At 39.5% G+C, this 13,566-nt stretch overlaps 1 long non-coding RNA gene across 4 annotated transcripts; it reads right to left on the reverse strand.

Moving 5' to 3' along the window:
* Positions 1–1,861: 1,861 nt before the first annotated feature.
* On the reverse strand, positions 1,862–4,814 carry LOC116650407 (uncharacterized). 4 transcript variants are annotated; one of them, XR_004303373.2, is made up of 2 exons: positions 3,601–4,814; positions 1,862–3,269 (listed from the first exon to the last, which is right to left on the reverse strand). It is a non-coding gene; the product is annotated as an uncharacterized lncRNA (long non-coding RNA). The 4 variants fall into 4 exon arrangements; XR_004303371.2 differs by having other exon boundaries at positions 3,596–4,814; XR_004303372.2 differs by having other exon boundaries at positions 1,862–3,514; positions 3,596–4,814.
* Between the last annotated feature and the right edge of the window lie 8,752 nt (positions 4,815–13,566).

Below are 13,566 nucleotides of genomic sequence, written 5' to 3' on the forward strand. Positions count from 1 at the left end.
GAGGTCTACCGATTAATGTCACCTGGCTTCTAAACAATGCCACTATTGACATCTACCATGACATTTCTTTCTCACGCATTAGCAATACTCACTTTTCTCTTATAACTTACTAGATTTACTCAATAAACAGGATAGACACACGGAAAGAAAAGCAGAATGGCAGACATTAAGAATGACAGAGATAGGCAGACAGACTGGCCGACAGTCAGGGACATGAAAGTCAGTGGACTTGCCACGATGGCTTAATCTTACGGTTCCTAGTATAGGATTAATTCAAGCGTCAATCACCGACTGTTTGGTTGTGACTACTACCTTGGTTTGGCACGAGGACTACCTAAGCCTCTTCCGTAATCTGGATCACGGAGCCCGGTTGTATGACGCAACTCCAGGTCGAGCGATGCTCTACCCACATTTGGGTGTTAAACCACAACTGCCACGATACTCCCCGAAGGACCGTACCAACTAACCAGGACACAACAAGTTCCGTGGGCTCCTAGTTACCCGTGGTACCAGATTAAAAGCCTCTGGTCAGGACTCGTACCAGACGGGTACTTCCAATTTAACTCCAAAAAAGATAAGGGTTGATGGCCCCAGAAACGATTAAAACATTGCTGCAGAGAATAGAACGCAATTGATTGAAAACAGCAATTGACAAGTGCAGCAGTATACACTATGTTCATTGCATGGCTTTCTCATTGTGGGGAGGGAGGCTTATTCCTGCCTCTTCGGCAAACGATGGCATTTACAAGTTGATCATAGATCAAACCGCTAGGCGGCCAGCAAGTGTCCCCAACAAGTCCCAAAAGACTATGGCGGAGAGAGCAGAGAGCCAAGAGTGGCTCTGTGTTCCCTAACGCCAATGGTCCCAGATCAATCATCTTGTCAGAACTCGTATCCCAAGAGGACACTTCCAGTCTTAGTTCGATGATGCTGGCGAAGGGTAGCCCCGAACATCACAATGTTCAACAAAATGTCCTTTCAGACAGACCCCACCATTCGTACATCTACTATCCATCATCATTCATACAATTCCTTCCTGCAATTGCAGATCTCGAAGATCTGCCTACTTTCTGCACTCACAAAGAACACGCTCCGATGTCTCAGCATCCGAGCTACAACGGCATTCTGGACTGTCATAAAGGCTCCTCGAATGCAAAAATGCATTGAGAGAACCGTGACAAGTAAACAGAAATCCAAGACTCAGGGCGAACCCAATGTCTGATCGTCTGCTGGCAAATGTAACCTCCCGTATAAACCGACACGACGTATATGACACGCCCATTCACGCTTCTATCCCATCTGGCTTGCCAGTCAGACAGAACACACTCTTTCATCAATCTTTTGCATTCACTAAGCCCTAAACTCTCCACATCCCTATCCGCTAGCCAATCATTCTGCACACAGACAGAGAGGCAGGCAGTCAGACAGACAGGCGAACAAGCAAACAGACTCGCAGAGAGAGATCCCGATAGGCAGATCCCCAGCCAGGGAATCTGACAAACAGCCAGGGAAACGGACAGACAGACTAATTTCCTATGCTTGAACGGCTGTTTTGAAAAATTGTGGCTTTGATTACTGTTATTTATGTTATTTGACGTAAATTGAGGTATTTCGTGTAATATTTATAGCTTTGTTAGTGTTCGGTCATATACCTCATAAATCTTAGTTTTGGTATCAATAGCAATGTCAAAAGAAATGATGTTAAGATTTTGTTAACGCTCGTCTATGCCATAAACTCTCATACACATGTACGAAATCTCGCCCTCTTTCAAACTTTGTAATTGCTCAGTCCTTCTTATCTTAAGTTTTGTTAAGACATCAGTTCTATAAGCATCATCTTAGAAATCAGTCGTGCTGCTCATTAATTTGTGAAACCTTTATTAAAACTTCATACCATCCACACACGCCCACTTGAGATTAGATTCTTAAAAGGTAAAAAAAAACGCTTTTGATCCAACATTTTAGCGCACAATGTCAGAGCGTGGAAATTGGCGGCATATCGTTGCGATCGTTGGTAAAAGGCTTCCTCGAACTCTTCACAAAATAAAGCATCGGCAGTAGCGTTTGGCCAACTAAGGGCATTATCGCTGCCTTTTCTTCGTCGCTGGATACGCTCTGATTTAGATTGCGCATTGCCTTTGCTTCACAGCTTCATTCTGGCCGCCGTTGATTCGTTGATTCGTCGCTAAAATATTTAGACACATTCGATTAGCTGTTCAATCTTCAGCCAGTTGACAAACCGGGCTGAAATCAGCTGCGCAGTCTACTGGACAATGCGTCTGCCCTGTACTCATCATTATCGTTATTGGGTACCGGATCAGATATTGCCCAAGCCAAGTTAATATTCATCGTCATCGGAAAATGTGATCATGAAACACGTAACAAGCGGAATGTGGCTCTTGACTTAAGTACATTGCTAAATAAGGCTCACTGCACTTCATTGTCAGTTTCTACAATCAAGCGGCATCGCATAGTATCAAATGGCTGATTCTTCGAAAAAATAACACATGCAAGGGATTATTGTTTGCTATTACTAATCCAACACGCATTGTAAGCTTCAACTCCGTCCATAGGAAAGTACAATTTTCTCAGTTTGAAGACATGAGTCCCAAACTCAAGTACGGAGTCATTAAAAATGCTAGACTTTGCATTAATTGCCTGCAATCAAGACATCGGATCCTTCTAACAATCGTTGTCGAGGCTGCAAGATCGCCATCACACGCTATTATTGTATCGCCATTAGCCATAGCGCACATGTCCTCAACAACTTCTGCCGCAAGGTAGTCGCATATGAATCCGTCGCAAGGCGGACAATTTTTTATTGCTACTGCAAAGGTGCTAGTGCGAGATTCATCAGGGGTGTATAAAGAAGGCAGAGCATTAATTGACTCATGCTCCTAAGTCAATTTCATAACGTGACAAGCATCAGTTCAAAAGCCGCACCATACGGGAGTCTGCAAATAAAATTAACAACTGTATAACAACTCGAATTGAATCTCGTTTGTCACCATTTGAATTAACACTACAGTTCTGCATAACGTCTCACATTGCCTACCAGCCGGATTCGGAAATAAACACGTTAGATTGGAGGTTGCTCACGAATACACCGTCGGACTGATCTCGGTACAGAGGCATTTTTCAAATGCCTGATTGTTGGACAGATCAAGATTGGAGACAAATGACCAGTTCATCAGAAAACGTTGCTTGGATGGATTGTATCTGGGAAGTATCGTCATCAGTCGGCTAAGCGTCATCAACGAGTTTGTTTTCTGTGGAGGAGTCAATTGACAAAAATCTTCAATTACTGTGGAGCATTGATGCTATACAAAATTTTTCAAAGTCAATCACTCCGGAACAACGGCTCTGTAAAAATATGTAGTCAAGGACAACACAGATGAATAACGGTGGGGAAACCCAACGTGCCTTGGCAATTCAAGCTATGTTGCACGTCGTCGGTCATTATTGCTCGAGAGGCGCCTCAGTCTCCAGCCTAATGTTCGATAGCAATATGTAACTTTCATGAAAGAATTAGAGGATTATGGTTATATGACTTTGGTGACGAATCCAAGATTAAGTGAGCCACACTTTTACATACCTAACCATTGTGCTTTAATCCCAGCAGTGCATCAACGAAGTTAAGAGGCGTGTTTGACGCTTCAAGCACTACATCGTGCCAGCGTTCATTAAATGATTTGCTTTTCGTTGCCCAACAATCCAAGAAGATCTGTATATAATTCTCCTACGTTTTCGATTGGTTCGTTTAGTCAGCCCAGTGAATCGGAAATTTTAATATATATATATTGGAGAGCATCCCCTGGTGCTGATTTGCAGACCTTTGAGCTAAATACATTAACCTATGGATCGGCCACGGCCCCCTACTTATCCGTTCGCAGTTTGCAATATATAGATCTGCATGTGAACGAGTTTCCATTTGGTGCATCCACTGTTAAATCATCGTTTTATATTGGGGAGCAAACGAGCTCATCGTGTTGCAGAACATAAAAAAGAGGTCATCGAGATGCTTCGCCGAGGACTCTTCCCATTGGTTAAGTGGCACTCCAATCAACCCGCCGTCAGAGACGATAAATCGGGAAAGGATTTAAGCTTGGATTAAAACGCTATCACGAGATGTGCGTCAAACTAGCGGCGGTGACTTAGCGTCGAATTTTGGTACTTGTTATCGGAAAAGTATCGGTCACTTTCAAATGCATTTATTTATGTTTTTAAGCACGAAACTAAATAAATTTAAATGCAGAATTGCATAAAATTTAATTATTTATATCTACATTCATTTATTTTTGAGTTTTAATTTAAAATATGGGTAAACAAGGGGGTTGAAAAGTTAGGTTTTCACCATACTTTAAATATCTTAGTTTAGGGATAATGGCCCCGAAAACCGCATATACACGATTGAAGTCTATAGTTTCACCTTACCAATCTTGAAAAAATTATAAAAATCGATCAGCACGTTTTTAAGATATTTGTGCAGAGTGCAGCAACCTCGTTGCTAGCCCCATACAAAACGACCGTAAAAAATCATCTTTGCACTTGAACCCTAATATCTTTTCCCAGGGATAATGGCCCTCAATGCACGGTATACCAACTTGAAGATACATGTTTAAGGAAGCTTTACGCATTAATTCTAAGCAAATCGATCAGCCAGTTTTTTAGAAAAATAACAAAATGTAAACACACCTCATGTTGTTCATTCAAAAGGCCTATCGAGCTACTAGCTCCAACGGGAACCAAACCACTGCTCGGAATCAGTGTTGAAGAATGTGATACAGTATTGAGCGGGAACAAATTAATTCAAAATACTTGTATATGGAAAAGAAATGCAGTAATATATGAAATAATTGTCATATTACAATAAAACATCATCTTTGGTAAAAAAGACTGCTGCAAAAGACGACAACTATGCATTTAAGTATTTATACACGTATAATAACGAAAAGGTGGCAATATTTCAATCTTTATTATTCTATTTCTCCGATAATGGCCCCAAATGCACGGTAGTTTAACATATAGATCGCGAATTATCAATCATTTTGCTTTTTAAATCAAGAAAATCGTCCAGCCAGTTTTTAAGAAGTTCGCATTTTTATATTTTTCTTATTATACCCTGTTATGCAAAAAAATACTAGCTGGCAACATTACATACTTAACATATTTATTCATCAAAATGGCGGCGATATTTCAACCTTTATTATTCTATTTCTCCGATAATGGCCCCAAATGCACGGTAGTTTAACATATAGATCGCGAATTATCAATCATTTTGTTTTTTAAATCAAGAAAATCGTCCTGTAATAAAATAAAATAGCCGACTCTATTCAGCTTGTAAGAAAGAAAGAAATAAGAAACATTAATTATTAAAAATTATAAGGTATTCAACTAATTATGCGTACGTACTGAGGGAAACAATTTCGGGTACGCTGCGTACCGCACCAGGACCCGATCTGGAAAACTAAAGTGGATTTATAGTGTTTTCTTTTTATACCCTGAAACCCATTAAAAATGGGTATAAGGGTATATTGGATTTGTGCAAAATCCAAATGTATGTAACATGCAGAAGGAAGCATCTCCGACCCCATAAAGTATATATATTCTTGATCAGCATCAATAGCCGAGTCGATCTAGCCATGTCCGTCTGTCTGTCCGGCCGTCTGTCCGTCCGTCCGTCCGTCCGTCCGTATGTATCAACGCAAGGATCACAGAACCTATAAGAGCTAGAGACTGAACTTTTAGATTTAGATGCTTCTAGTTTCCGCGCAGATCGAGTTTGTTTCCGATAATCGATAACTTACTCCGTTTCCAAGCAATCGATAAAAATCGATATCAATATCCTGTTTTTTGGGCAATTTTGGTAAATAATAAGAGCTAGAGTCACCAACCTTGACATATAGCTTCTAAAATAAAATATATATATGCATTTGATGCTTGAAGAAGAGGGTTCAGGGTATCCCCTAGTCGGGAGCTCCCGACTAGAACCTCTTACTTGTTTAATTTATATTTTTTGTTGTTTAAATTTCTTGTTGTCACAGCTGTTTGCGTTGTTCATTTTTTAGAAGTTCGGGCTGTTTGATGTTATATATTTCGTGGTTCGTTTTGGATAGTGTTGTGTAGGTCTGTTTGGTTACAGAAATTATAGCTTGTTGGTATCGATTGTGCGGACTGCGGGCCCCGAGAACCGATGATCCAGTCGGCGCGGCCAAAAAGAAACATGCAGTTCCGTAACAGTTTCTTTGGCTTTTTATTAGTGCAAACGCCTTTGTACCAAATGTGCACTTTGCTTACAATTTTAAACACTTTTAAAGTCCAAGACTTGGTTAAGCGTCTTATTCAAGTATATCTTTGCATAAGGTCATATGTTTTTACTGGTTTGTCCAAAAATCGCTTAATTTTTGCGGAAAAGCACTTTGTTATCCGGGATTTTTGAAACTGGGAATAGATTTTGCACAGGTCGGACACATGCAACACTTCCTTTAAAAAAGTGTATTTTATTTGTTTCTCTTTCACAGGATTTTTACATTTCTGAAACCGCAAAACGATTTGTAGTCACTTGCTACTAGTTCTTCATTTACATCCCTCCATGGGACAAACAACATAACGAATTCTCAAATTTTCTATCAGTATTAATATTAAATCTCCTATGCCTAAATAAAATGGTAGTGTTCCTTTTCTTAACAAACCCACTACCATCGCGAAGTACGTAAACTAATTGCTGATAAGCCCTGGGGTTTTCGATATCATCAGCATCATCTATATTTGACGAGTTCTACTATGCCGGCATAGTGCATAAATAATCTAAAGCGTCGGGCTCTGAACATAATGGTGTATAGGTCTCATTTCCAATATTGCTACTAAGTCATCGGGTAAGATTTGGAACTGTTGCTTAGTCATCCCTTACCCAACCCAATGCTCTGGTAATGAGGTATTAATAAAAACTACTGCGTTACTGCTTTCGGACAGAGCATACCTGAACAGCAGTAAACGGCTTCCTGAGCGGATATAACCGTACCAGAAATAAACTTATTCTATATATGCTGTAAACTTCACTTTGAAGTTACATTGCCTCTACTTATCTCCATTACAGCTTCACGCACTAGCTTTGAAATTCCACTCTGGGACTTGTTAGTATAATTAACAACGAAACTGCAGTAAGCATAAGTATCTAATATAAACTGGATATCGAAAATGGGTCGCTGCAGTTGAAAGAGGTGAGTATTATAAGCGTTAAACTTAATAGCTGCGAATGATCGCTATAAATATATTTTGGGCTTCTTTATATCCGACCTTAAGTTAAGTTGATCGCGGGACAGAAAGTTATTGAAATCGCTAAGGTAATCTATGGGTTCACGATCAAACCGATGTTCGAAAACGCCCTCAATCTTTTCAAAATATATATGATACACATATTTATTTTCGGCATCCTCTTCTAATGAGATTATGGGCATGTGAGGGTATGGAATACAAAATCTACAATACTTTTTTTTCCTAACTTCTGGCCTACATATATCTTGGGATTCATTATACTCGACCTGAGTGCATTTTTATATCACTCATAATAAGTTAAGTTGATCGTGTGGCAAAAAGTTATTGAAATCGCTATGGTAATCTATGGTTTCATGATCAAACGGATATTATAAAATGCCTTGAATCTTCTCTTGCATGTGAGGGGAGCATCATTGCTGAAACTCAACTCGCCAATAATACTTAATAACACTGGGATTGCCTATAACGAAAATCCAAATACTTAGCGCAATTAACAGGGTCGGTTCTACTTTTTCGGGCTTATTGTCAAAACTTAAATTAAATTCCAAGTTCTGACCTAACTATAGTTGTTAAAGTTCGAGGACACTTTCTCTTAAGACCAGCAAAACTAGTTGCGAAGGCCAGCTCCTTTGAATAACAATCTTCAATCATGTCTAAAGCTCGCCGACCCTCTCCAGGAGGTATAACTTTTTGTTTTGCATGGCAATATTTTCGACAGGGAACATCTTCTTCTTTATTATTCTGATCATTCATGGAGGCTTGAGCACATCTTGCCACGAACTGCAATACTAAGCCCCTGTCATCAGCAGATGTAACCAACAGTCGGACGAAAAGGACGACAACAACTGTAATTTGATGCTTTCTGCAAAGCCCGGTGTTGACTGCAGAATGGTTTCTGAATAATTCAACAATTTTTTAATTGGTTTATTAATTTAACTGTTGAACATCGTTGAAGGAATTCTGCCGAAGAAGAAAACGAACTTCATTCCTTATTATTGCTTCTGCCTTTCTGTAGAGCTCGAGAACAAATTCTGCTTACAAAAATCGGAAAGGTATGTTGCTGCTAAGTTGAGCAACGACAAGATCAAAGCTAAACAGTGCTCTTCATATTAATTTAGAGCAACTGTTAAGAGCGTCTGTTATTTAAATGCGTGCGTGAACTATCGCTGCACTCTGCATTCTTATACTATTTCTAAGTTACTTGGTTTTGAGCTGTTTTAACAGTTTCGGCCATGAAATCATAGCTATAATCCATCCGACGTTTTAGATGAATTTGCACCTCGCTCTCATTAAACTCCCTCGAAAGGGACGTTACAACATTGGTAACAGGAATGGGTTCATTGACCACTGCTCCTTGAACTGCTTTTTGTCGGCCATATCCTAAATAATCATGAAAGGAATGCGAATGGAAATCAGCCTTTCCTCTAAAGGCGTTAAGCCTTTCAAACAATCTGGCAGATCGGGAATTTCTAGGATATTTGGTATAAAAGGTTTTGGCTTTTTGTTTAATTAAAGGCTACGCTAAATGTTAGCGCAAGCCCTGCTTTCCTTTTCTATTGAATGCAGCTATCATTCCATCTACGTTATTTCTAATAACTGGAAAAACTCTATCTTCTGAAAATTAGCAGCTCGTTCTTACCTGTTCCTGGTGCTACTACCTACCTACTGCTGGGACACGCGTATTTTCCTCTCGTACTTGAGTACGAGCATGATCTTTGATTCCTATCCCTAGCTCCTTCTAAAAGTCACCGGTCTACGTCTTGTCGATGGCGAGCTCGCCGAATATTGTCTCGTTCTAGTTCGTTTGCCCTATAAACTGGGTTTGGTCTGTGTCTCGATCGACGCGTAGTATAAGCCAATTGCTCCTGTTGCATATAGCTGTTGCCTAACTGGAGAAGTAGCTCATCGAGTCGAGTGGTTTTTGGTATTTCGTCTCTGTTCGTCTGCCCGGTAGACTGGTTCTTACCGGCGTCTCGATCGACGAAGTATTAGCCAATCGTTCCTGCTGCCTAGCTGGAGAATTAGCTCGTCGATTCGCGTGGCTTACATGTAATCGTCGCGGTCTCACACGATTATATTGCCGTTAAATAAGCAAAAGAAATAATTAGTTGTTGTTGGATAATGCTAGTAACATATAATAATGCATGTGTGGTTCGGCAACAGGATTACAAGACAGTTCGCAACCTTTTGTGCAGACCCATGTTGCTATACTGCTGAACGTCGCCATAGCGTAATTTTCAGACTAAGTAGTAACTGATAAGCTTTTGGCTGGCGCAAACCGTACCAGAAAGCTTGTGTCGCTGCTGATAGCCACTCTTAAGAGTATGTCAAGCTTCAAACTTCATATAATGAGTTGCAGCGACATGCAAAGAAATCGCATCCAACTTCATCCTAACTTCAAAAAAAAAAAAAAAAAATGCCTCTTACGGATTCCGCATTATTGCCCAAATATTACAAAATTCAATACGCGAGTTCTTCTAGCCCAAGAAGAAAACTAATAAACAATTAAAATTTATTAAACGGCTGAATTGCGCAGTGTTCGCGACCAAGAACTAATAGCAACTAGAAAGATTTTCGCCTTGACCTCAAAAAAAAGGAGTCTCCGGCAAAAGTGCCACCCGCATCCGGTTAATTTGCCGGCATCCAGCGCATCCCGCTTAATCCGAGCCACACGTCTCTGCCTGGGGTTAAGCCACAAGAGCCCTGGTAGACGGGCTCCTGAAAACCACGCGCAGCACCCACTTGAGCTGCCCTCGGCAGAGAAAGTAAACGCTGTTGCGGAGCGCCCGTCTCAATTGAATCTTTCGGCTACGATAAAAGCCGAGCGGATCCCCTGAATGATCGAAGCCACGCCGCTAGGTCAATAAAACCAACAAGAAAGTTCGAGGATCGCAGCCGCCGTCGACGTCACGCTTAGTTAAATTTTTAAAAATTATTTCTGTTTAAAACAATAAGAAAACCTAGCCTTATACAGTTGACAGTGAAAGTCTTGGTTGGAGGTGCGAGAAAATTTATTATGAAGTTCCAAATTATTGCCGTTGTTATCTATATTTCTGGGCATAATTATATGTATAAGCGCATGCATCTACAGAACTACATCTAACTCAGCCTTATCTTTGTACATATGTAAGCGCATGCACTGTGCCTATGCAAGCCTGGGTGCGTGTAAAGATAGCCACCTGCACCAGCATATATAAATGCGATAAGAACTCCCGCTATAATTTGGAGCTCGCTCAAATAATCGTACCCCTTTACCCCCTAATTACCACAGATGTTAACGTAAATTAGATTAAAAAAATAAACAAAAAAAAAACGTAACGTAAAACAGGAAAAAGAAAATAACATTAAGCGTACCTCAGAAATACAACAACAGAGACTCATAACAAACAACAACACTCCATTAGTGAGCCTCTGATCTGCTGTAGCGCTGTCGAGGCATGCGCACTAAAAGTTAATCAAGAGCACAGTTGTGGACCATAGAACATGTCCAACTCCATGTAGAACAATCGATTTGCACTATGAATGTGTGTCAATGAATTACATTCAAATGCATAAAAAACAATAAAACAAGTAAGGGGTTCTAATCGGGAGCTCCCGAACAGATAATACCCTGAACCCTCTTCTTCCAACATCGAATGTATATATATATTCTATTTTAGAAGCTATATGTCAAGTTTGGTGACTCTAACTCTTATTATTTACCAAAATTCCCCAAAAAACAAGATATCGATATCGATTTTTATTGGTTGCGTACTATATTACTTGTATTAAAGCAGTTTCTTCACACGTGCGTGATAAAGATCTATTTATGGTGTTGAGTGATTTTAATTTGCCGAATATCTCTTGGTCATTATTCACTGCTGAAAATTATCTAGTGCCCTCAGCACAGAACGATTTTATAGACTGCATGCTTGATCTTTCGTTGTTTCAAATCAATTCAATTTCTAATCATTTGAATACTTAGAACACTTGACCTTGTATTTGTTAATGACTACCTTATTTCTTATGTGTCTAGGTCCCCTCTTTTATCGGTTCCTGAGGATCTCTATCATCCTACTTTAGAGATTGCTAAATTGTAATCTTTCATTTCGTGCTCATTAGCCAATAATCCCCTCTGTTGCTTTCAAAAGGGAAATTATTCTTTGCTGAATCAGCTTATTTATACAACCGATTGGTCTGGTTGGTTGGTATAGTTGATATGAATACTGCCATTAATTTTTGTATATCACCCTAAACTCCCTCTTAGATGTGTGTATTCCTAAGTCAATACCTTCGACTAACTTTTCAAAACCACCCTGGCTTACTGCCAGATTATCACTTCTAAAAAATGTAAGATCTATTTCTTTTAAAAAGTTTAAAAAGTCTAGTTCGTGTACAGACTTGGCTAAATATTCCTTAGCAAAGTCGAACTTCTTCTGAATTCTCAATTCTATGAGAATTGTCTTACTCGTTGTAAAAGGCAATTTGCCCAAAATCCGAGACAGTTTTATAATTTTGTAAACTTGAAACGTAAATCTTTAAGTTTTCCGTCTTCTTTCTCTGAGATGGATAAAGCTTGCAATGACACTGATTCTGCAAACCTCTTTGCTAATTTTTTCCAATCAACTTACTCTTCAGTCTGTCCTGATACTAATTCTTACACTTATACTATTTCATCCGCTATTTCTATACCTACTCCCATTATTTCACACTCCTCTCTCCTATTAGCTAAAAACTCTTTAAAATCTTCTTACTCTCCTGGGCCGGACAATATTCCTAGTTGTCTACTCAAGGAGTGTAGTTCTTCCCTTCTTTAACCTATAATAAAGCTTTTTAATATATTCCTTGAAACTGCTGTCTCTCCATCTCTTTGGAATCTTATCTTATAGCATTCCTCTTCACAAGGGAGGTGGGAAGTCTGATATACAAAATTACAGGGGCATTGCAAAAGTGTCCGCTATTCCTAAATTATTTGAAAAAATAATCACTTCGAATTTGCAGCATTTCTGCAAATCAGTTGTTTCCCCTGTTCAACATGGATTCGTAAAGAATTCATTTACACTGACTTCAGTAAGGCGTTTGACTCTGTGCACCATGACATTTTACTTTTTAAACTTGACCGAATAGGTTTTCCTGCGTCTCTCTTGCATTGGATTAATTCTTATTTAAGAGGTAAGACCCAAAGAGTAATGCTGAGGCTGACTACTTCTAAACACGTTACTTCTGGTGTTCCTCAAGGTAGTCATCTTGGACCTTTACTCTTTACTCTTTTCATAAATGATCTCCCCTCTGTTATATCACATGCCCGTGTACTCATGTATGTGGACGATATCAAACTTTTTCTATCATACACTGATCCCCTACAACATTCTCGTCTACAACACGATTTGAAAGCTATGCAAGGCCGAACACCAAGGCCATCTAAATTGTTCAAAGTGTATGTTTATGACATTTCATCGTACTACACCTTGTCAGTTTTACAATCGACAATATCCCTTTGCAACGTATACTAACAGTTAAGGATCTAGGCGTTATTTTTGATTCTAAACTCTGTTTCAATCTTCAGATAGATACCATCGTTAATGAGGCAAAAGGTGTACTTGGATTCATTAAACGATGGTCTAAAGAGTTTTTATAACAAAACTTATGTACATCTCTCTTGTTCGTCCTATCGTTGAATATTGCTCTTGGATCTGGTCTCCACAGTATAACAATAGCCATGATCGTATTGAATCTGTTCAGAAGCAATTTCTGCTTTTTGCCTTACGAGGTTTTTTTTTGGGACCCCAATCTTCGGTTGCCATCCTACTCCAGCAGGCTGCTTCTTCTCAACCTTCCGTCGTTAACCAACCGTAGGACAATTCTCGGTGTTGTCCTTCTACATAAGTTGATTATTGGCGACATAGATTCTCCTTTTCTGCTAGGGCGTCTTCAATTCTCTGTTCCGGCTGGACCAACCAGAAATTATCGCCCCTTATTCCTATCTACGTGTATAACAGACTACGCTATGTACAATCCTTTTCGCATGCTATGTAAAAATTATAATAGTTAGCATCACGTTTTCTCTACCGAACTTTCTCTACCCCTTATGAAATCGTTGCTTTCAAGATACCTTCGGGAAATCCCTGACCATTTGCAGCTATGAGCTAGGGCATAGCTACCGGGTCGGTGATTTCCCATTACTTCTCTCTTTGTACTATCTACTTAACACTCTTTATCTAACTTACATTGCTTTACTTTATTAACAATCTTCTTACCTTCTTTTTTCCTATTTATTGTAGTAGTGGCAAATAAAACACCTCCATCGGTCGG

This window comes from Drosophila virilis, unplaced genomic scaffold (genome assembly GCF_030788295.1).
Source record: "Drosophila virilis strain 15010-1051.87 unplaced genomic scaffold, Dvir_AGI_RSII-ME tig00003822, whole genome shotgun sequence".
NCBI lineage: Eukaryota > Metazoa > Arthropoda > Insecta > Diptera > Drosophilidae > Drosophila > Drosophila virilis.